The sequence below is a fragment of the Dendrobates tinctorius genome, unplaced genomic scaffold (genome assembly GCF_039654945.1).
Source record: "Dendrobates tinctorius isolate UK_male_01 unplaced genomic scaffold, ASM3965494v1 ptg000079l, whole genome shotgun sequence".
Lineage (NCBI taxonomy): Eukaryota > Metazoa > Chordata > Amphibia > Anura > Dendrobatidae > Dendrobates > Dendrobates tinctorius.
Window position 1 is genome coordinate 26,460,071 of NW_027361747.1, and position 26,290 is coordinate 26,486,360.

Below are 26,290 nucleotides of genomic sequence, written 5' to 3' on the forward strand. Positions count from 1 at the left end.
CACTCCAAATCCCCCACACAATAAATAACCCCACAACCCCACTCCAAATCCCCCCACATATTAAATAACCCCCCATCCCCACTCCCAAATGCCCCCACACATTATGTACCCCCCACCTCAAATCCCCCCACACATTAACCCCATCCCAACTCCAAATCCCTCCACACATTAAGTATCCCCATCCCCACTCATTAACCCCCCCACATTAACCCCCATCCCCACTCATTAACCCCCCACACACATTAACCCCCACACATTAACCCCCATCCCCACTCATTAACCCCCCACACACATTAACCCCCCACACATTAACCCCATCCCCACTCATTAACCCCCCACACATTAACCCCCATCCCCACTCATTAACCCCCCACACACATTAACCCCCCACACATTAACCCCATCCCCACTCATTAACCCCCCCACAAATTAACCCCCATCACCACTCATTAACCCCCCACACATTAACCCCATCCCCACTCATTAACCCCCATCCCCACTCATTAACCTCCCCACTCATTAATCCTCACCCCCACTCATTAACCCCCCACAAATTAACCGCCCACACACACTAACGCCCATCCTCACTCATTAACCCCCACACACATTAACCCCCATCCCCACTCATTAACCCCCACACACATTAACCCCCATCCCCACATTAACCCCCTTCCCCACATTAACACCCCCCATCTTCGGTGTCTTCAGGCTTCAGCTCCACAGTGGAGCACTTACCACCAGCGTTCGCTCTGGGCACCGGGGAGTGACGTCAGCAGCGTGATCACATGACCTGATCACGCTGCTGACGTCACTCTGGCCCGGCGGTCAGAGCTTCAATTGTACTGGTGTCTGTATAGACGCCAATACAATTGCTCCCTGGGAGCCGGCACGTGACAGCTGACAGAGAACCGCTGACTCACAGGCCGGGGGGGCGGCAGAAAGCAGCCGCCAGGGAGGACATTGCAGACCGCTGCATTAGGCGGCCCAACTGTGCCCCCTGCCCGCTGCGCCCGGGGCAAATGCCCCGGCTGCCCCCCCCTAGATACGCCCCTGGAGTCAGTAATGGTGTGGGGAGGCATTTCTTTGGAGGGCCACACAGCCCTACATGTGCTAGCCAGAGTTAACCTGACTGCCATTAGGTGCTAGGATGAGATCCTCATACCCATTGTGGGACCATATGCAGCTGCAGTGGGCCCTGTGTTCTGATGCATGACAATGCTAGGCCTCATGTGGTTGAACTGTGTCATCAGTTCCTGCATGATGAAGGCATTGACACCAAGGAGTGGCCTGCCCATTCCCCAGACCTGAATCCAATAAAGCACATGTGGGACATCATGTTTTGTTCCATCCACCAACGCCACATTGCACCACAGACTGTCTAGGAGTTGACTGATACTTTAATCCAGGTCTGGGAGGAGATCCCTCACGAGAACATTTGCCGCCTCATCAGGAGCATGCCCAAGCATTGTAGGAAGGTCATACAGGCATGTGGAGGACACACAGACTACTGAGCATCATTTCCTTGTCTTGAGACATTTCCACTGATGTTGAATTTGATTTTGCACTTTGATTTTGAGTGTCATTACAAATCCAGACCTCCATGGGATATTCATTTTGATTTACAGTAATTATTTTTATGCTATATTTTTCTCAATGCATTCCACTATGCAATGAATAAATATTTGCAACTGGAATATTTCATTTAGTGATATATAGGATGTGGTATTTTAGTGTTCCATTTATTTTTTTGAGCAATGTATTATATATAGCAATAATGTAGTCCAAATTTCACACCTTCAATGTTTGAATGCATCTTAGCTCTTAGAGAGTGCTGCTGTATTTGTAAGATACCAGGTACGCGGGATGCAGTGATGAGCAGGAGGCAGAGCAAGAGTAAAAGGGTTTATTACAGGGTATACTCCACACAGGGAGAGAATGAGTTATGAGGGTAGTAGAACTAAGTATTTTATCAGGGTAAGAACAATTGTTTATGAAACAGTTAAACTTATCAGTCTGATGGTTTCCATGCTGTGAAAGCTTGAAATCCCATGCTGGCGCTGAAAGTGATGCGTGAAGTCTCTGGTGTGATCCTGAAGATATTTGAGGCACTGTCTCCCTACGAAAGTGGCGTATCCTGGCTCTCCTAGGTGAAGTCCTGCATTCCTGGGGCGATGTACGTGATGTGGCACTTTCTGCAGTACCACCAGAGCGTGACTTAGTTCAGCAGTGGAGACGGGAGTGGACCTACGAGGCTCTGTATGAGTTACCTGGACAGACTTAGGCCAAGTGCCCGCGGCAGTCAATGGGACGGAGTCTCATTGACAGGGGTGAGCATGCACACAGCTACCCATTTCTCATGGTTATGGTTCGCATAGGCTGGGGAAATACAGCGTGGGCCTGGGCTATCACGTTGCTCCACAGAAAGTGAATCACCACTCTCCTGCTGCGCAATCTGTCTTTCCGCCAAGTCTCCTGCTTTCCCGCTCACTGTCCCTTTTATCCCCAACATGCCCCCTACAGTCAGGTGCAAACGTCTGTCCGGGTCAGAAAGCTTTCCCCCAGCAACAAGGGTGACAGCCCCAATGGTTCCGGAACTGATGCAAGAGAGGTACCACCGGCCACGTCCATCTTCCTACATATTCTTTAAGTGTATAAGTTTAGTGCATAGGTGTGATTACTGACACTTTGAGCCCTCAGCTTCATACATGCAGTGTGGGTGGAAGAGCAATATGGCAAAGGTGACAGAGCTTTGAAAGCTGATAGAAGGACATTATATTAAAGAGATTTTAGAACAACATATGTTCCAGTTGAAACAACAGTGAAGGCTTTACAAATTTCAGCAAGATAATGTTAAACCACATAATGCATACATCAGAAGTATGGCTTCACAGAAGAGCTCAGGTGATGAACTGGTAGGGAATTTAGAATTTGAGCCCCATCGGGAACAGCGATGATAAGGTCTGTAAAGCGCTGTGGAATTAATGGCGCTGTATAAATGAGTAACATAAATAAATGCGTTGCTGCCATCAATTTGTAAATTAGTTAATTTATTCAAATGAAAAGCAAAAATGTTTCAAGTTCATTCACCTGCTCTGCAGTTAATAAAATACAGTCCGTATTGCTCAGCAACAAGCCCAAAATATCACTGCTCTAGAGGAGATCTGCATGGAGGAATGGGCCAACATACCACCAACAGTGTGTGCCACCAACCTTGTGAAGACTTACAGAAAACGTTTTACCTGTCATTAACAACAAAGGATATATAATAAAATATTGAGATGAAATTTTATTAATGACCAAATATTTATTTTCCACCATAATTTGCAAAATAAATCTTGCCAAATCAGACAAAGTGATTTTCTGGATTTGTTTTCTCATTTTGACTCTCATAGTTGTGGTCTACCTATGATGTCAATTACAGGCCTCTCTCATCTTTTTAAGTGGGAGAAATTGCACAATTGGTGACTGACTAAATACTTTTTTCCCCACTGTATAGTTAAATTAGATTTCCAAATCATTCTATTTTTGTTTTCTTTGTATTTTAATCTGTGTTTTGACCTTTTTTTAAGTACGGTTCTCATTTGTTTTTAATACCAATTGGAATAAGAAAACTAAAATTGCCAAAAAAAGCAATATTTACTTTTTTGCTGTGTAGGATTATATTAAAAAAATATACACCTCAAAATTGACTTTTTTTATATATAAATGGAGTGATGCATGTGTCAGGGTCCTGACAGCGCCAGCGTACAGCCTCCACTAAGCAGGGACTCACCCGCACCGTATGGACCCCTGGGGACAAGAACAGATGGAAAATAAAGATGCACAGGACCTGAATGTAGAAGTTTAGCAAGCCGACACAGGACCTATGGTCATGTGACTGCAAGGGGGCGGGGCTTAGCGTCCTGCTTTCAGAGAAGGTAGAAAACTCAGAGTCGGGCAAAGCGGAGGTCATGCACAATACAGGCAAGCGAGGTACAGGAGGGATAAACATATGGGAGGTCAGACAAAGCCAAAGGTCATACACAAGATATCAGTAAAGTACCAGGGATGAGACAGAACAGATAGTCAGGGCCAAGCAGAGATCAAAACCAAACAGACGTAGAAGGTACCAAACAGAATCCAAAACAATATCCAGAGAACAGGCCGAGTCATACACAGAGAATCAAGCAACCAGAACACAGCACTAACACACTCAGGGGTCATCACACAATGCCAAGGGCGAAAGTATAACTGACGGGGGATGGGAGCTTCCTGAGGCTATAAGATGCCTCCTCAGAACTAATGAGAGGCCACCATAATAGGTCCCAGGTGTGCAGGTGAGAGTCTGCACTGAGATCAGAACAGTAACCCCAGCAGTGCCGGTCACCCAGCACTGGTATCATGACAGCGTGGTCACTGTATACCAGCCTTCCATTAAACATATACGCTGGAAGCCTTATGGTAGGAAAAATTGCAGTGTGAAAAGAGCCTAACATTCTCAGTGCTTGCAGAGATTCACTATACGTTCGGCAGGGTTCCATAATGAACAATTGCAGCTGGAATCTATAAATTTCCCAAGAGTTTTTCTTTCACAAGTTCAGAATCTCATATTACCCTGACATATGGATGTGTGCAGTATAGACCAGTGAGTGTGACCTATTATGAGAAATACAGCTCTCTCACCACCCCAGTAGAGTAGGTCTGCAGAATACAGGATTTCTGTTAACAATATACAGTGAGCTTATGTGTTTCAATAGCAAAATAAAAAGTGTAAATTGATTTAGTCCGTTTTGTAAGGGAATAAGGGTGGGTTTCTATACAAGAATAGAAAATGGATCACTTTCCTTCTGATATCTGATCACAAGATTCCGCGTTCTGTATTTCTAGCAATTGTGAATCATTAAATTCATTATCTCAGTCTCTTACATGTAATCTAATAGACAGTTGGAAGCTTTCATATTAGCCGTGGCCCATGTAACCTACATAGGTCATATACAAGGTATGTCCATCCCGCCTCAGAACCTGCTACCACTGTATTCCCCATAACTACTACTCTGTGTGTATAAAAATAAATATTACAGGGTTCTGGATTTTTTTCTTAATTTTTTTTCTTACTGTTTTTTTTTGCAATTTGTTACAATGTAACTTACTTTTTAAATGTAAATAAAAAATGCAAAAAAGTCACAAAGTACTAAAGTTTTAGATATAAATTCAAAGCCAAGCAAAGAAAAAAATGTTTCGAAGTGCAAGCTTTCTATACGAGATAATGGCATGAAATGTAAGCGTTCGTTGAGTTTGTAACATTATTGTAATACATTTTGCCAATGTGATTATTAATCAGAGGAAATTTAATGGACAGAAATAGTGTAAAGTGTGTAAGACTGATAGGAACGTGACATGAATTTAAACATCAGTGTATAACAAGGTTTGTGCTCAAAGTCCAGAGATAACACTCTCTTGTATTACACTTCATTATACAGACATCATTGTAGAATTCTTTATCAAGTCTTCTAGTGGCGAGTTCCCCTGAGCTTAGACAGAAGCAATTTGTTATATGGAGAAGAGTAACCCCATCTTCAGCCGTTCTCAGTCAGTCTTTTATCATTTCACCTGCCACACTGCTTTCATTTCCCTTCTCTGCTTTCCATACCAGGCTGCAGAACACGTTCACAACACATCCAAGTCTACAAAGTATCTAAAGTTTATTTATATTTTTTCTGAATTTTTATCCAAAATACTTCCAATAAAACTGAACATATTATGGGAACATGTTACATTTAACAAATATATAAACAATAAAGGGATAATAGCTCATACCACAGCCTAGTGTGTTAGGCCGGGGTCACACTGGCGAGGAATGCGGCCGAGTGAGAGGCGCTAAAAGCACGCATTACACACGGACCAATGATTCTCTATGGGGTCCCTCGCACCAGCCGTATATTTCTCATCCGTATTCTACGGTCCGTGCCAATCGCAGCATGCTGCGATTGTCAGCGTACTACGGCCGTAGTACGCCAATGCAAGTCTATGGGTGCGCAAAAAATACGGGTTACACACGGACCACACATGTGACTTGCGAGAAATACGCACCCGGTGTCTTTTAGCAAAGCCGGCAATTCAGTGCGCTATACAGTAAACTCACACTGACAGGTTTAATAAAGAAACGAAAGAATTGATATATACACATAGAATACATATATACAGTGGGGCAAAAAAGTATTTAGTCAGTCAGCAATAGTGCAAGTTCCACCACTTAAAAAGATGAGAGGCGTCTGTAATTTACATCATAGGTAGACCTCAACTATGGGAGGCAAACTGAAAAAAAAAAATCCAGAAAATCACATTGTCTGTTTTTTTTCCTTTTATTTGCATATTATGGTGGAAAATAAGTATTTGGTCAGAAACAAGCAATCAAGATTTCTGGCTCTCACAGACCTGTAACTTCTTCTTTAAGAGTCTCCTCTTTCCTCCACTCATTACCTGTAGTAATGGCACCTGTTTAAACTTGTTATCAGTATAAAAAGACACCTGTGCACACCCTCAAACAGTCTGACTCCAAACTCCACTATGGTGAAGACCAAAGAGCTGTCAAAGGACACCAGAAACAAAATTGTAGCCCTGCACCAGGCTGGGAAGACTGAATCTGCAATAGCCAACCAGCTTGGAGTGAAGAAATCAACTGTGGGAGCAATAATTAGAAAATGGAAGACATACAAGACCACTGATAATCTCCCTCGATCTGGTGCTCCATGCAAAATCCCACCCCGTGGGGTCAGAATGATCACAAGAACGGTGAGCAAAAATCCCAGAACCACGCGGGGGGACCTGGTGAATGAACTGCAGAGAGCTGGGACCAATGTAACAAGGCCTACCATAAGTAACACACTACGCCACCATGGACTCAGATCCTGCAGTGCCAGACATGTCCCACTGCTTAAGCCTGTACATGTCCGGGCCCGTCTGAAGTTTGCTAGAGAGCATTTGGATGATCCAGAGGAGTTTTGGGAGAATGTCCTATGGTCTGATGAAACCAAACTGGAACTGTTTGGTAGAAACACAACTTGTCATGTTTGGAGGAAAAAGAATACTGAGTTGCATCCATCAAACACCATACCTACTGTAAAGCATGGTGGTGGAAACATCATGCTTTGGGGCTGTTTCTCTGCAAAGGGGCCAGGACGACTGATCCGGGTACATGGAAGAATGAATGGGGCCATGTATCGTGAGATTTTGAGTGCAAACCTCCTTCCATCAGCAAGGGCATTGATGATGAAACGTGGCTGGGTCTTTCAACATGACAATGATCCAAAGCACACCGCCAGGGCAACGAAGGAGTGGCTTCGTAAGAAGCATTTCAAGGTCCTGGAGTGGCCTAGCCAGTCTCCAGATCTCAACCCTATAGAAAACCTTTGGAGGGAGTTGAAAGTCCGTGTTGCCAAGCGAAAAGCCAAAAACATCACTGCTCTAGAGGAGATCTGCATGGAGGAATGGGCCAACATACCAACAACAGTGTGTGGCAACCTTGTGAAGACTTACAGAAAACGTTTGACCTCTGTCATTGCCAACAAAGGATATATCACAAAGTATTGAGATGAAATTTTGTTTCTGACCAAATACTTATTTTCCACCATAATATGCAAATAAAAGGAAAAAAAAACAGACAATGTGATTTTCTGGATTTTTTTTTCTCAGTTTGTCTCCCATAGCTGAGGTCTACCTATGATGTAAATTACAGACGCCTCTCATCTTTTTAAGTGGTGGAACTTGCACTATTGCTGACTGACTAAATACTTTTTTGCCCCACTGTGTATATATATATATATATATGCATTCTATGTGTCTATATCTGTTCTTTGGTTTCTGTTAGAAACCCTGTCATAGGGCTCCATTATATGTCCATTTTGCAAGCCTGCGAAAAATACGCGACCACACCTTGCTTACGGATGACATACGGAGCACTATTTAGGGGACATTCATCCGTATTACGCATGTAAAATACTGGCCGTATTTTGCGTCGGTTAGTGTGACCCCGGCCTTATAGTTCATCCAATTGTTAATAATGTATGTAATGAGTAGAGTTGAGCGAATATGTCTCGGTCACCAAATCTGAATTTTCCATATTCGTGCCATATTGGTACTCTATTCGCGCCGAATTTACGTTTAATGATCGATTCCAAACATTTCTACTCCCATTGATTCCAATGACGTTCGGCGGACATTGCAAAAACAGTATTCGCTTCTGATCGTAATGGGAACCGAATTTTGAAATGAGTTAAGCCATGAACAATGAGAGGGTTCTGGTCCTCCATAGCCATGCAGTTATGCAACTTCATACCCATTGCGATTAAAGGTAAGTCCACACACTGCAGAAAAAAATTACATCTGTAGTGCATTTTATTTATTTTTTACTCTGCCAAATTGCAGCAAAAATGCATTGTTTTTGCCCAAATATAGATACACATCATTGTTGCCACAGTACAAAATATCAATAACTGTGGAAATTGCAGCAAGAAAAGGGGGCCTGCCTTGCAATGCGGTCAAAACGTAAGAATGCATCGTAATGTTCTCTTTTTTTCTTTGTTGAGCTATATTGTTGAGCCTTTATCTCTTCAAAAATTCTTGTTCCCAGCTAAAGATGGAATAAAGCTTAAAAGAAGCTCATTTGGACTCAGTTGAATTCCATTTTTAGCAGATTCAGTTGGAGCTCCCATATGCAGTGTGAACAGGGCCTTTGATTCCTCATCAGGAAAGAATGCATCCAGAAACAAATGGTGCCAAGATGTATTGGATTCTGTTTGTATGAAGGTATTGCAACTTGGAATAATGGCATTCAACAGAGACTACAGCATATAATCATGCTAAGAAGCTATAAAGTCACCCAGCATTGCAGCTCATGCTCTATGCAGGTCATGTCAATTACCCCATAAAATTATTTCTTTCTGATTCAAATGTTTTCTAATTAGTGATGAGCGAACGTGCATGTTCGGTTGTTATACAGGGGCGATAACAGACTAGTATATACTATATACAGGGAACATGACATACAGGTATATACTATATACAGGAGAGATGACATACAGGTATATACTATATACAGGAGAGATTACATACAGTTATATACTTTATACAGGAGGAGATGACATACAGGTATATACTATGCAGGAGAGATAACATACAGGTACATACTATATACAGAGGGAGATGACATACAGGTATATACTATATACAGGAGGAGATGCCATACAGGTATATACTATGCAGGAGAGATAAAATACAGGTACATACTATATACAGAGGGAGATGACATACAGGTATATACTATATACAGGGGGAGATGACATACAGGTATATACTATATACAGGAGGAGATGACATACAGTTATATACTATATGCAGGGGGAGATAACATACAGATATATACTATATACAAGAGGAGATTACATACAGGTAAATATACAGGGGAGATGATATACAGGTATATACTATATACAGAGGGAGATGACATACAGGTATATACTATATACAGGGGGAGATGACATAAAGGGATATACTATATACAGGGGGAGATGACATACAGGTATATACTATATACAGGAGGAGATGGCATACAGGTATATACTATGTACAAAAGGAGATGACATACAGGTATATACTATATACAGGGGGAGATGACATACAGGTATATACTATATACAGGGGGAGATGATATACAGGTATAATAACCACGGGAAGGGCGTTGAGAAACATGTGATGGTGTCTCCGCGGCTTCTGTTTTGCATGTTTTGCATATTTCCATAAGGGATGGGGGCAGTGCTCTAGAATCACTGCGTTGAGAAACACGTGATGGTGTCTCCGCAGTGTTTGATGTTGATCTCCATGAGGTCATTCATCCTTATTTTACACAGTCTTTTACTAGGCATTGCTCCTACCAGCCAGTTTCCTAATCCACACTGATGAGGGGCAATACCCCGAAACAGCTGTCTGTGGATGGATACCATGTTTTGGCATAGGTGGTTTCCTTCATTGGAGACTGCCCTTCCCGTGGTTGTTCCTTCCCGGGGAAAGACCTGGCTGGTCATTGCTTGCGTTGAGAAACATGTGATGGTGTCTCCGCGGCTTCTGTTTTGCATGCTCTGATTTCTTTCTGCTGCCAGCTCCATGTTCTGTGCCTCTTGTCTCCGGTCTGCTCTGTGCTTGTTTCCTGGCTGTGTGCATAGGGGGGCGGTGCCAGAACTCTCTGGTTCTTATGGAATCAGGGTGCAACTGTCTAATGTGTCCCTGACCAATTACCAAGAGCCCTCTAGTATCTAGGGCAGCTCCACACAGTGGATCTGGCCTGTACAATGTATTTACTCAATTAGTGTCTTGCTACTGAGCTGCCAGGTCTTGCCCTGCGTTCCTCCTTCTCTGGAGGCTTTACTACTTGCTTTGCTGGGTACTTGTCTGTCTGCCCTCCAGGAGGCAGAATATCCTGGTCTCTGTGTCTTTGTTCTAGCCTTGCTTTGTACCTGTATATACTCCGGTCCCGGTGTCCTTGGTCCTGTACCTTGTCACGCACTGTCACCTTGTCTGAACTCTGTCCTACCTCTGTCTGTCTGTCTCCCTGTCTTTGGCTTCTTTCCCTGCTGTGTCTTCCCTTGTGTCCTCCCTGTCTGATTGTGTTCGCACTCTTGCAGCTCTGTTCATGGTCCGCTCTCTTGCGACTCTGCCTGCTCTGTACTCTTCAGGCTCTGCCTGTGCTCCGTACTCTTGCGCTTCTGCTTGGTTCTGGTTCTACTGCTGCAGAACCTCTTGCTGCTCTACTATTCTTCTCCACAGCCTTGCGGTTCTCCTCCTGTGCGAACAGGTCCAAACCTGTTCTGTCATACTCCAGTCTTTCCTGTCAGTACCCGTACCTGCTCCTCCTGTGTGAACAGGTCCAAACCTGTTCCGTCATACTTCACTCTTTCCTGTCTGTACCAGTACTAGCACCTGTTGTGTGAACAAGTCGCTACTTGTTCCTTCATACACCACACCTGCCTGCCCCGCGCCTCAGCCATACCTGCTTTCCCTGTGTCTCAGCCATGCCTGCCTGCCCTGTGTCTCAGCCATACCTGCCTGCCCTGTGTCTCAGCCATACCTGCCTGCCCTGTTTCTTAGCCATGCCTGCCTGCCCTGTGTCTCAGCCATACCTGTTTGCCCTGTGTCTCAGCCGTACCTGTTTGCCCTGTGCCTCAGCCGTGCCTACCTGCCCTGTGTCTAGACGCCAGTACAATTGTTCCTTGGGAGCTGGCACGCGCACCTTGTCTGCACCGGCTTTCAGCTTGACAGCTGACACAGAGAACCGTCGACTCTCAGGCCGGGGGGCGGCAGAATGCAGCCGCTGGGGGGAGACAGTGCGGACCGCTGCATTAGACGGCCCGACTTCTCCCCCTGCCAGCTGCGCCCGGGCAAATGCCCCCGCTGCCCTCCCCAGATATGCCTCTGGGACTGGGGGTCTTATGTTTGGAGAGACAATGTGGGCATATTATACTGTGTAAACATGTGTTGCTTGCTTTGCAGGATTAAGACAAATAAATAGGGATTAAAAATAGTGAAAAACTCCTTTAAAATTATTTATTCTTATGTTTCAGCTTTTTTGATACATGCTATGCATATTTTAGGAATATAAGGGCACAATATGATTTAGATTGGCAGTAACAATGTGTTTTAGTTCCTCTTTTCCTTTATATGAAAGGAAACTGAAGAGTTGGAGTTCTGCAACAGAAATTTAAATAATCACCTTTGCTATTTTTATATTTGCATCTGCAGAAATACGAGACAATATGAACTCTATATTGTTACAAAAATGAATCTGAGGTATTATGAGTTTCCAAGTAAAAGTAATCTCGCAGTGATCGCTTGATCACATGCATTGCTTACATTCTGCTGGTAATTTAATTTGATAATGATGCTTCCTTTTCCGGAATCTGTTTTACTGTATGACGCTTCTACCTATTGCATGGCTTTTTCTGCATTTTTTTCCATTATACATAAAGTTCTTTTACAAAATAAATATATTACTCAAGTGTTCAAGGCTCATTGGTAAACCCTGTCGCTATAAATCCCACTCTAATATTCAATATGTTGCCAATCATCTATGAAGCGAAGCAAAACCTTTAGGCCAAACACTCCTATTAGTCTTCATACTATTTGGTTTCCACAGCAATATTAAGATTGTTATAAATTACTATGTCTGTTTCATATGCTAGAAAGTCAATAATATGCAAGTATACCAATAAAGAAAATGCTTATTCTGGATGGTGTTTTTATGGTTTTATCAATATTATATATTAATTTTTGTGTTGCTTGTTATTTCACATAAAACGTTTTTTTGTGTGTTTTTTTAAATACCCGCACATTATGACCAGTAAACTTAACATCAATTGTGAAAAAAAATTTTGAAGAGCTTCTATATATTGGAGTATAAGGTATTAAATAGAACTAAAATAATATAAGTGATCTCCAGCACAATTTACGAAGGACAAAAGTTGGTAAATCCACCTGATTAGCTTTTATGAAGTTGTAATGCAGGTGTCTGGAGGCAACAAACAGAGATCACGAGGCAGGAAACAGTCAGGGATTGATATAATTCTATTTATATACAGCAAACAATTATTGTTAGTAACTATGCAAATCAACAGTAGAAAGAATAACAATAAGTTTCCAATAACCAAGAAAGTCTTTCGCTATTTAATGTTGTTTTCACAAAAGGTGGTGAGCCCAATTATGGAATTGACCATGTAAGTTCTTTCTGAAGCTCTGGCCCTAGCAGGGGTCACTGGGTTTTCTAACCAGGCCACAAGTCTCTTTCTGACGTAGTCTATTAAAGCCCATTGAGCCTCCCACACACCAACCAGCCTCCTTCAAACCTGTAATCCTAATCTCAGCCGACCCCGGTACCGGAAATCAGGGTTCCCCAACTGCAGTCTTCAAGGCCCACCAACAGATCATGTTTTCAGGATTTCCTTTGTATTGCACAGGTGAAGCAATTATCACCTGAGCAATACTAAGGAAATCCTGAAAACATGACCTGTTGGTTGGACTTGAGGACTGGAGTTGGGGAACCCTGCCATAAATCATAGTTGGAAGTAACTGCCCAGTTCACTCACTCTGTTCCGCCCTAATCGATGGCGGGCCTCACCTGTCGCAGTCTCCTCACAGGTCTTCTCGACTTGACCATCAACGAAAGTTTCCTATGCTTGGGGCAGAGAGTACTCTTGACAGGCGTTGTCGGGTCTCGGAGGCTTGACTAGTGCAAAGTGCAGAACCTGGCTCTGACCAGCATAGGTGGTACTTGGAGGTCTCCTGCAGGGAATCCAGACCTTGCCAGGCAGCAACTGGCACCTGAGGAGAGTAGACTTCCCACTAAGGCCTGTCATGCTGGACTAAGCGGTGTTTCTGAAGCATGTCTGCTCCACTCTCTTCCCTGGCATATATACAAAAGAGAGGGAGAAAAGCAACTATCAAAATGTACCATGTGATACTATTTAACAAATCTTTATTTCACAATTAAAATGTGCAGGGAGGGAAAGCATGAAACATATATACATGTGAAACAAGTGTGAATGGGACACATAGGCTAGGAGCTGTTACATATTATTTATCACTAAGTAATTGGCAATGTGGCATGCACAATTATATATGTCATTACAAGTTACCCTAAGACTCTAACCAAATGGTATGGTGTCAGGAGAATCTTATAGATATGATCAACATGTCACCAAACTTAGGCCAAAAGATTGAATGGTAACCCTGTACATATAGTCAAGTGATATGGCACCAAGCGGGCATATGAGAATAAATTCACCCAACATTGGCAGTCAATTAATTGGTATATTACCTGAAAAAACACCCGAGATACCTGTGTGTCCGCCCCAACGCATGATTTGGAAACGAACCTTTGTCAGGGGCTATGACAGCAGTGAAGAGCATGGGGTTTAAAACAGAGGGGAATCGTTACTATTGGTGCCACAGACTGGAATGGACACTTCCATTGCAGTGGCAGCCATGATGCCAGCCAGTGTCAACGTCATGAGGATGGTGACATCAAGAACACATGACATACATGTAACCTGACAACAGATACCGCATCTAGACACAAAAAGTCAGTGGGGACCGAGCACACATGCTTGCAGAACCACAGCGTGTAATGGGATATGCCTTACATGTACTCATGCATATATACATACCAATGGTTAACAATTAACTAGGTGCTGAATGAAAATGTATGAACCTTATACAAATGTACCTACATGTGCATATAAGATAGTAATATTACACTATATGAAGAAAATATATAGAGATCATTTTTACAGCAGATGGACAGTAATTCTCTTCCCTGGCCCAAATCTCCTCGTGGTTTAGCATGCAGGACTTTTATATCAGGGAAGTCCTTCCTCTGGTTCACCTTAACCAGTCCAGCACACGAAGTCGCTTCCCTTTCAAATCTTCCAGCACAATTTAGTTCAACTTGATTTCAGCTGGCCAGCAGATGTCAGTCTATCCTCATTAATGGAACATCCTGCCAGAATTCTTCAGAGATATCATGGCTTCTTATTACAAAGTGATGAGTAGAAACCTGGACAGAGGACTAGCTGTGAATGAATTGTTTTTAGACTTAGCAATGGCATCTGATACTGTCCCAAATAGAAACCTAATGGGTAAATTAAGGTCTATGCGGGTAATTTAGAAAGTAAGGTTTGTGATTTCATCGAAAACTGGCTCAAAGAACGCACCTAGACGGTTGTGGTTACGGATTGGCATTCAGAATGGTCTCTGGTTAAAATACTGTATATACTCAAGTAAAAGTCGACCTGAGTATAAGCCGAGGCACCTAATTTTGCCACCGAAAATTGGGTAAGTTTATTGACTCGAGTATAAGCCGGGTATGCATTGTCCCCTCATCCCTGTCCTGCTATGCGTGGCTCCCCATTGTGTTCTGCAACGTGTGGCTCCCCCCGCCATGTCCTGCTATGTGTGGCTTTCTCCTATGGGAGTGAAGACACATGCATATTCATTTCCTTAATGCGCTGTACCATATGACCGCTGATCACAGGAAGGAGCTGACAGCACTGGGATAGAGATGCAGGGATGAAAAAACAGTGACGGAGGGTGAGTATTGATGTCTTCTGGAAGCCCCCTCTTTCTGGGACAATGACTCCATGATAAGCCGAGGGGGGGCGATTTCAGCACAAAAAAATGTGCTGAAAATCTCAGCTTAAGGGGGTTTTACACTAAGCGATATCGCTAGCAATATCGCTAAAACGTCACTGGTTTTGTGACGTTATAGCGATATTGCTAGCGATATCGCTATGTGTGATACTTACCAGCGACCGGCTCCCCCGCTGTCCATCGCTGATCGCGCGAGAATGTCCGGCTCCATTTCTCGTCGGGCGCTTCCTGCTGAGACTTCCTGCTGTGACGACGAGCGACGCTGGACGCGGGCGGGAGGACGCAGGATCGCTGTGTGTGAATGGTAAGTATCGTGCGCTGCGTCGCTGCTGCATCGCTGTGAGATCTTTCTGTATGAAAGCTCACTAGCGATCATTTAGCGATGCACCAGCGATCCTGACCGGGTCGGATCGCTGGTTGGATCGCTGGTGCATCGCTAAATGTAAAAGGGCCTTTATACATGAGTAAATATGGTAGTTGTATCCCAAGGATCAGTGCTGGGTCAAATATTATTCAACCTATTTATTAATGGTATAGAAGATGAAATTAATAGTGTTGACTCAATTTATTCAGATGATAGCAAGCTACATTATGTAGTATGATGAAACAAAAAGAAATTACTTGGACAGGTAAAATATAAGAAGAGACAAAAGTAAATTAAAATACCTTTATTAGTAGTGATAATGTGTACTATACACGGACGTGCTCGCACAAAAATATATATAAAGAAAATAAAATATTATGCCTGCACAACACCACCTCAAAGATTTATATATCCTATTATGCTAAAAGATATATACTGAAGTGACAAATTGCCAATTAAATAAGCTACTATATGGCAAAAGATAACCAAGGTGCAATCTATAATAATAAATGCCCTAAGCAGCTTCCGGTTGTAACAACTTCCGTCCAGTTGTAACCGGTGACGTCACCGCACACCTCTTTCCATGTTAACCCTCAACACACACACTCCTCTCACCTTTCACCATCTCCACACACTCTTTCACTCCACATACGACCCTTTCTCTCATTCCGTCTCTCATACTCACGCTGTCATCGCCGCTGATCCACGATCCCCGACATCTTCTTCCGCCGGCGCCCTCCTGGATCCAGACGTCCTCCACGCCGGCGACATGTTCTTGCGGCGACGCCATCCTGACTATCGCGGGATTTCGCCGATCCAAAATGGCGTCGCCGCAAGAACATGTCGCCGGCGTGGAGGACGTCGGGATCCAAAATGGCGTCTGCGAAATCTCTCGAGATTTCGACCGACGCCATTTTGGATCCCGACGACATCCACGCCGGCGACATGTTCCTGCGGCGACGCTATTTTGGATCTGCAAAATCCCGCGATAGTCAAGATGGCGTCGCCGGAAGAACATGTCGCCAGCGTGGACGACGTCGGGATCCAATATGGCGTCGGCGAAAACTTGCGAGATTTTGCGGACGCCATTTTGGATCCCGACGTCCTCCACGCCGGTGACATGTTCTTCCGGCGACGCCATCTTGACTATCGTGGGATTTCACGATACTCAAGATGGCGTCGCCGCAAGAACATGTCGCCGGCGTGGACAACGTCTGGATCCAGGATGGCGCCGGCGGAAGAAGATGTCGGGGATCGTGGAGCAGCGGCGATGACGGCGTGAGTATGAGAGACGGAGTGAGAGAAGGGGTCGTATGTGGAGTGAAGGTGTGAGTGGAGATGGTGAAAGGTGAGAGGAGTGTGTGTGTTGAGGGTTAACATGGCAAGAGGTGTGATGCTATCGCATCCTCCCGATGCGATAGCATCGGGCCATAATCTAGTATTTCTATAAACTGCGAGCTGCTCAGTATCGAAGGAAAAAAACAAAGCGCGCATCGGGGTGAACTCCGCACTTGCCGTACTCACCACCACTCACGTAACATTTTTCTGATGCTAAATTTGGCGACTATATTTGCCCTTTATTATTGATATTGAGCAACTTATAATCTTTATTGACATTTTTGGTGCATAATTTGTCTTCTTGGTTTTTCACCTGTATTATCTATTTTAGGATTGACACCTGGGCACGGATATATATTTTTACTTATACAGTTGTGGCCAAAAGTATTGACACCCCAGCAATTCTGTCAGATAATATTCAGTTTCTTCCTGAAAATGATTGCAAACACAAATTCTTTGGTATTATTATCTTCATTTAATTTGTCTTAAATGAAAAAACACAAAAGAGAATGAAGCAAAAAGCAAAACATTGATCATTTCACAAAAAAATCCAAAAATGGGCCAGACAAAAGTATTGGCACCCTCAGCCTAATACTTGGTTGCATAACCTTTAGCCAAAATAACTGCGACCAACCGCTTCCAGTAACCATCAATGAGTTACAATGCTCTGCTGGAATTTTAGACCATTCTTCTTTGGAAAACCGCTCGAGGTCCCTGATATTTGAAGTGTGCCTTCTCCAAACTGCCATTTTTAGATCTCTCCACAGGTGTTCGATGGGATTCAGGTCTGGACTCATTGCTGGCCACCTTAGAAGTCTCCAGTGCTTTCTCTCAAACCATTTTCTAGTGCTTTTTGAAGTGTGTTTTGGGTCATTGTCCTGCTGGAAGACCCATGACCTCTGAGGGAGACCCAGCTTTCTCACACTGGGCCCTACATTATGCTGCAAAATTTGTTGGTTGTCTTCAGACTTCATAATACCATGCACACGGTCAAGCAGCCCAGTGCCAGAGGCAGCAAAGAAACCCCAAAACATCAGGGAACCTCCGCCATGTTTGACTGTAGGGACCGTGTTCTTTTCTTTGAATGCCTCTTTTTTTCTCCTGTAAACTCTATGTTGATGCCTTTGCCCAAAAAGCTCTACTTTTGTCTCATCTGACCAGAGAACATTCTTTCAAAACGTTTTAGGCTTTTTCAGGTAAGTTTTGGCAAACTCCAGCCTGGCTTTTTTATGTCTCGGGGTAAGAAGTGGGGTCTTCCTGGGTCTCCTACCATACAGTCCCTTTTCATTCAGACGCCGACGGATAGTACAGGTTGACACTGTTGTACCCTTGGACTGCAGGGCAGCTTGAACTTGTTTGGATGTTAGTCGAGGTTCTTTATCCAACATCCGCACAATCTTGCGTTGAAATCTCTTGTCAATTTTTCTTTTCCGTCCACATCTAGGGAGGTTAGCCACAGTGCCATGGGCTTTAAACTTCTTGATGACACTGCGCACGGTAGACACAGGAACATTCAGGTCTTTGGAGATGGACTTGTAGCCTTGAGATTGCTCATGTTTCCTCACAATTTGGTTTCTCAAGTCCTCAGACAGTTCTTTGGTCTTCTTTCTTTTCTCCATGCTCAATGTGGTACACACAAGGACACAGGACAGAGGTTGAGTCAACTTTAATCCATGTCAACTGGCTGCAAGTGTGATTTAGTTATTGCCAACACCTGTTAGGTGCCACAGGTAAGTTACAGATGCTGTTAATTACACAAATTAGAGAAGCATCACATGATTTTTCAAACAGTGCCAATACTTTTGTCCACCCTCTTTTTTATGTTTGGTGTGGAATTATATCCAATTTGGCTTTAGGACAATTCTTTTTGTGTTTTTTCATTTAAGACAAATTAAATGAAGATAATAATACCAAAGAATTTGTGTTTGCAATCATTTTCAGGAAGAAACTGAGTATTATCTAACAGAATTGCAGGGGTGTCAATACTTTTGGCCACAACTGTATGGTCTTTGCACTTCTGTGCACTCCCCGTTTTGTATTATTGTATTATTATCTAATTTTACTGTTTATGGTGGAACAATTAACTCTTTTCACATGTTGTATTTTTCATGTATTATCACTTATGCACTTTTGCACTATATTGCACTCCATATAAATACTAGAAATAGGCACGATGCTATTGCATTGGGAGTGCGGTGAAATGAACATCTGCCGGCGGCCGGCTGAGCCAATGAGCGGTGCCGCGCGGGATTTGAATTCCCCACCAAAGCCGCGCGGCACAGCTCATTGGCTGAGCGGTGCGGGATTCGAATCCCCCACCCTGCACGGGATTTGAATGCATGCATGGCCCTCTCACCCCCCTATCCTGGTATGCATGGTCCTCTCACCCCCCTATCCTGGTATGCATGGTCCCCTTCTTTCCTGGTATGCATGGCCCTCTCACCTCCCTATCCTGGTATGCATGGTCCTCTCACTCCCCTTTCCTGGTATGCATAGCCCTCTCACCCCCCTATCCTGGTATGCATGGTCCTCTCACCCCCCCTTTCCTGGTATGCATGGCCCTCTCACCCCCTATCCTGTTATGCATGGTCCTCTCACCCCCCCAATCTTGATATGCATGGTCCCTTCACCCCCTATCCTGGTATGCATGCTACCTCTCACCCCCCTATGCTGATATGTAGGGTCCTCTCACCCCTATTAAACTGCACACATACAAAAAAACATTTATACTCACCTTTCTTCCCTGTGCTCCAGTGCTGTCCCGTTCTGCTGGAGGCTGGGGGAGGAGCGCCGGAGTACGCGCATGCCTATACCACGCTGTCTGGCGTCATATTGCTGAACGCACAGTGCAAATGTCTTCAGTAAAATGGCGCCGGATAGCGCTATGCGCATGCCCGATTCCGACACCGCTCTCCTGCCCCGGTCTCCGGTGAGAAGAGAAGCACCATGGCAACGCTCCTCCTGGTCAGGTAAGTATGTAAGTAAGTAATCCCCCGTCCCACTGGCTGAGCCAATGAGTGGTGCCGCACGGGATTTGAATCCACTGCGGCGGGCAGCTCAGCCAATGAGCGAAGCCGCGTGGCTTTGGCGGGGGATTTGAATCCCGTGCCACTCATTGGCTGAGGCCAGGGGCGCGGCTTGGCGGGGGATTCAAATCCCGCACGACAACGCTAATTTGCTCAGCCGGCGGGGCGGGGGATATGAATCCCGGCCGCCATATTGGAATACCCATAACTTGGGTGCAGTGGCGTAGCTACAAAGTTATGGACCCCGGTGCGAACTTTCAAATGGGGCCCCCCATGCCAAAATACACGCACATCTCCGCTCCGTCCACTTCGTACACATACGGCTACGCTCCGTCCACCTCGTACGCTCACGGCTACGCTCCGTCCACCTCGTACCCATGTGGCTCCGCTCTGTCCACCTCGTACACCCGCGACTCCGCTCCATCCACCTCGTACAGAAACGGCTCCGCTCCGTCCACCTCATACACAAATGGCTCCACTCTGTCCACCTCATACACACGAGGCTCCTATCCATCCACCTCGTACACACGCGGCTCCGCTCTATACACTTCATACACATGCGGCTCCTCTCCGTCCACCTCGCTCACACACGGCTACGCTCCGTATACACGCAGCTTCTCTGCGTACACCGCGTACACACGCGGCTCCGCTTCACACACACATGGCTCCGTTCACCTCGTACACACACGGCTGTGCTCCATACACTTCGTACACACGCGGCTCCGCTCCGTACACTTCGTACACATGCGACTTCTCTCTGTCCACCTCAAACACATGCGGCTCCGCACCGTACACACATGGCTTCTCTCCATACACCGCGTACACACACAGCTCCGCTTCACACACACATGGCTCCGCTCACCTCGTACACACACGACTGCGCTCCATACACCTCATACACACATGGATCTGCCCCGTACACCTTGTACACACACAGCTCCGCTCCGTACACCTTGTACATACGCTGCTGTGCTCTGCACACCCCGTACCCATGCGGCTCTGCTCCGTACACCTCGTACACACGCAGCTCTGCTTCGTACACCTCATACACACACGGCTCCGATCCGTATACCTTGTACGCACAAGGCTCCGATCCATACACCTCATACACACGTGGCTGCTCTCCATACACCGCGTACACACACAGCTCCGCTTCACACACACATGGCTCCGCTCACCTCGTACACACACGGCTGCGCTCTATACACCTCGTACACACATGGATCTGCCCCGTACACCTTGTACACATACAGCTCCGCTCCGTACACCTCGTACATACGCTGCTGTGCTCTGCACACCCCGTACCCATGCGGCTCTGCTCCGTACACCTCGTACACACGCAGCTCTGCTTCGTACACCTCATACACACACGGCTCCGATCCGTATACCTTGTACGCACAAGGCTCCGATCCATACACCTCATACACACGTGGCTGCTCTCCATACACTTCATACACACACATATCTGCTCCGTACCCTACACCTTGTATACACATGACTCTGCTACATCCACTCTGTAAACCCCTCCTGACACCACACATAAACTTCCCCTCATCCATCACCTCATCCTGCACATAGGCCCCGATCATGTGACCCCTGACTCCTCCCCTCCTGTGACCTCATCACAGGTCCTGTGCACACAGAGCAGCCATCGCATCAGGCCAATTGCAGCCTGGCAGCCACAGAGCTGCACAGCCAATGAGCGGCTGCAGCTCCGCTATCAGGCCCCTATGACCGCTGTGACTGCGGTAGATAGCCCCTGCTTGGGTGTTCCAATATGGTAGTCGGCTCTGTCACAGCTTCCAGCTGCTGTGGATTGTGGGAAAGTGACAAAATCGCCGGAAGCTATGACAGAGCTGATTGGCAATTATATAGTAGATTGCACCTTGGTTATCTTTTAACATATAGTTGCTTATGTGGCGCCCCTGAGGCTCAGTCGCCACAGAGGTACTGCACCTCCTCCTGAGGTGTGGTGCCCCACCATCCAGGTAAGTTGGAGGCTCCTGACCATGCTCCAACATCTGCATCCCACACAACACAGTAGTTCAGCAAAGCCACATTGCGGCTCTTTGCTTAGAGAGTAGCAGAGCACCTTTCGTGGCTCCCTGCTTGGAACACGAAACGTGCTGGGAGGCGGGTGGAGTTAGAATACATAAAAGAGAGGGAGGGTTTAGGATTACAGTCAGTCGAGTTCGAGGTCTGTCTGAGAGAGGAAGCCACTCAGAGAGGAGTGAGGAAAGAAGATCCCTGAGAGAGGGATGGAGGGTCTGCTGGCACGGGAAAGGAAAGAAGGAGAAAGACATTGAACTGAAACCTGATCTTCCATAAGAGAGAGAGATTAGTACAGAACGAAGGAGTAAAAGGGAACAGAGAGGACGTGGGTTAGAGGAAGAACCCTGCCTAGAAGTTCTAAGCGCAAGGCCGGGGCCCGGTCCCCGAGGTTGTATGGACACTAATGGTTCTGCAGCAGACACCGGTGGAGTAGTGGGCTGTAAATGCACTACTCCCATCTAAGACTTGGGGGCACAACAGCAACACGGATAGTGAGCCGGGACTCAGAAGTAAGGAGTCCCCGAAGCAGGCTACAGCTGTCTGCCGTACAAGTAGAGTTCTTGGGAACGTCTGTTAGGAGGCACTCCAGTGTAACTCAGTACTGGGAGTACTTCACACTTAAAGGTGCTATAAGAGGAGACGTTCAGAAAGGTACATGTTGGCGGAGCGTTGGAAGGGAGCGTTCCATCTTGCCTGGAGGTTGACTGAGTCCCTGACCCGGAGGACACGGCACGGAGGCTGGCACCTGTGTGTCCTACAGACTGTGAGTAAAGCTTTGGAACTACAAGCCCTGGTGTCCTCCATTCATTCTCTCGCCAACGCACCCAGCACCGCTACATCTGGGTACCAGCTTCTACACCGCTTGTGCCTCTCCTCTAATTCCACATCTACATTGCCCTGGGACTACAGCTCCACCTGTGGGGAGTTTCACCATCTTGGCTGCAACACACCATCAGTCCCAGAGGATCTGCATGCAGCGTCGGCCTAACACCTCACTTGCCGAACACCACAGGTGGCGTCACAAACTATTCATTTAACTACATTCCACCACCATTACAACCTCCCCCATTACTTGGGTGCCCAGGGCCACGGTCCGGGTCACTAAGTCTGACACATCCCGCTGATACCGGCCCGGCACCGAGTACCCCGCGGCCCTGGGAGGGTGGCCCACTTATATAATTGGCAATTTGTCTCTTCAGCTTATATCATTTTGCATAATAGGATATATAAATCTGTGAGGTGGTGTTGGGTAGGCATAATATTTTATTTTCTTTATACATATTTTTGTGCGAGCACGTCCTTGTATAGTACACATTACCACTACTAATAAAGGTATTTTAATTTACGTCTGTCTCTTCTTATATTTTACCTGTCCTAGTAATTTCTTTTGGTTTCATCTCCTTCGGATGGACTGCCATTCTCCCTGACACAATCACTGGTTTTATATTAATATACACTCACTGGCCACTTTATTAGGTACACCTGTCCAACTGTGTGTTAAGACTTAATTTCTAATCAGCCAATCACATGGCGGCAACTCAGTGCATTTAGGCATGTAGACATGGTCAAGACAATCTCCTGCAGTTCAAACCGAGCATCAGTATGGGGAAGAAAGGTGATTTGAGTGCCTTTGAACGTGGCATGATTGTTGGTGCCAGAAGGGCTGGTCTGAGTATTTCAGAAACTGCTGATCTACTGGGATTTTCACGCACAACCATCTCTAGGGTTTACAGAGAATGGTCCGAAAAAGAAAAAAAATCCAGTGAGCGGCAGTTCTGTGGCCGGAAATGCCTTGTTGATGCCAGAGGTCAGAGGAGAATGGGCAGACTGGTTCGAGCTGATAGAAAGGCAACAGTGACTCAAATTGCCACCCGTTACAACCAAGGTAGGCAGAAGAGCATCTCTGAACGCACAGTGCGTCGAACTTTGAGGCAGATGGGCTACAGCAGCAGAAGACCACACTGGGTACCACTCCTCTCAGCTAAGAACAGGAAACTGAGGCTACAATTTGCACAAGCTCATCGAAATTGGACAGTAGAAGATTGGAAAAACGTTGCCTGGTCTGATGAGTCTCGATTTCTGCTGCGACATTCGGATGGTAGGGTCAGAATTTGGCGTAAACAACATGAAAGCATGGATCCATCCAGCCTTGTATCAACGGTTCAGGCTGGTGGTGGTGGTGTCATGGTGTGGGGAATTTTTTCTTGGCACTCTTTGGGCCCCTTGGTACCAATTGAGCATCGTTGCAATGCCACAGCCTACCTGAGTATTGTTGCTGACCATGTCCATCCCTTTATGACCACAATGTACCCAACATCTGATGGCTACTTTCAGCAGGATAATGCGCCATGTCATAAAGCTCGAATCATCTCAGATTGGTTTCTTGAACATGACAATGAGTTCACTGTACTCAAATGGCATCCTCAGTCACCAGATCTCAATCCAATAGAGCATCTTTGGGATGTGGTGGAACGGGAGATTCGCATCAGGGATGTGCAGCCGACAAATCTGCGCCAACTGTGTGATGCCATCATGTCAATATGGTCCAAAATCTCTGAGGAATGCTTCCAGCACCTTGTTGAATCTCTGCCACGAAGAATTGAGGCAGTTCTGAAGGCAAAAGGGGGTCCAACCCGTTACTAGCATGGTGTACCTAATAAAGTGGCCAGTGAGTGTATATTTATGGGTTATAGAACATTATTGTGATTTTTATTCAGTGATGTGTCTTTATATGTTATATAGTATGTATTATGATGCAGTCTATTGAAGACATTCGTAAGTTTCCAGCTAACTTGGATAAACTAAGTGATTGGGCATCCACTTGGCAGATGAGTTTCAATATGAAAAAATGTAAAGTTATTCATGGGTCGCCCCTCCCAGGGCTGTGGGGTACTCGGTACTGGGCCCGTGTCAGGGGGATGTGTCACAGCAGCGGGACCCGGTCCGAGGCCCTAGGCGCCCAAATCAATGGTGGTTTACGATGTAGTTTATATGGATAGTTCGTGATGCCACCTGTGGTGTTCAGCAAATATGATGTTAGGCCGACGCTGCATGCAGATCCTCTGGGACTGATGGTGTGTGCAGCATAGATGGTAAAGCTCCCCACAGGCGGAGCTGTAGTCCCAGGGCAGTGTAGGCGAAGCAATGGCGGGGAGACGCAGATGGTGTAGGTGCAGGTACCCAGGTGTAGTGGTGTGGGAATAACTGGAGGACACCAGAGTGTGCGGTTCCAAAGCTTTACTCACTGTTTGCAGTTCACACAAATGCCTGCCTCCACGCCGTGTTCTCCAGGTCAGGGCTCCAGCCAACCTCCAGGCAAGATGGGATTCTCCCCTCCAACACTCTGCCAACATGTGCCTTCCTGAACGACTCCTCCAATGCACCTTTAGGTGCGAAGCACTCCAGTACTTAGTTACCCTGGAATGCCTCTCTCTAGGTGTTCCTAGTCTCTTCTTGTATGACAGACAGCTGTAGCCTGATCAGGGACCTCTGTATCCAGAGTTCTGGATCACTATCAAAGTGCTGTTGTGTCCCAAGTCTATGATGGGAGTAAGGCGTTAGCGGCTCACTACTCCACTGGTGTCTGTTGCTGGATATGAAAGATCAGATCAACCTCGGGGACCGGGCCCCGGCCTTTGCGCTCTGGACTGGAAGGGTAATCTATCTTTCTCAACCTGCTTCCCACCGTCCTTCTGTCTCCTTCGTTCCGATCTGTTCTGTTTTTCTATGGAAGCTGTAGTTTCAGGTCTAAGTCTCTTCTCCTTTTTTTCCTTTCCGTGCCAGCTGGCCCCGATCACTGAGGCAGCTGCAGCACTCCTTCCTCCATCCCTTCTTCCAGAGATCCTCACTCCTCACTGAGTGACTTTCCTCCACCTGCCCTCTTCTGCAGACTCTCCTGACTCATCTGAACTCTCTCCCAAATCCTACACTTTCCCCTCCTTTTATACTAACTCCACCCACCTCCCAGCACATCTCGTGTTACGAAGCAGGGTTCCACGAAGGGTGCTCAGCTACCCCCAGCCTGAAGCTGCTATGTGGCCCTACTGAACATCCTGCGTGTGGGGTGCAGGTGTGGAGTGTGGTTGGAATTCCCACCTTACCTGGATGGTGGGGTACCACACCTTAGGAGAAGGTGCAGTACCTCTGTGGCGACTGAAGCCTCAGGGGCGCCACATTCACATGAGCACTACTAATATACAGGCAAAAAAACTGAAATAAAAAACATACAGGGATGAACTGGAATACTGGAATATAAGTTGGTATTTATTTACTACAGGGTTTGTTTCAGGAGTTTTGTGCTTTGTGAAAATAAGGGTGTGGCCTCCCTTTTCCTTAAACT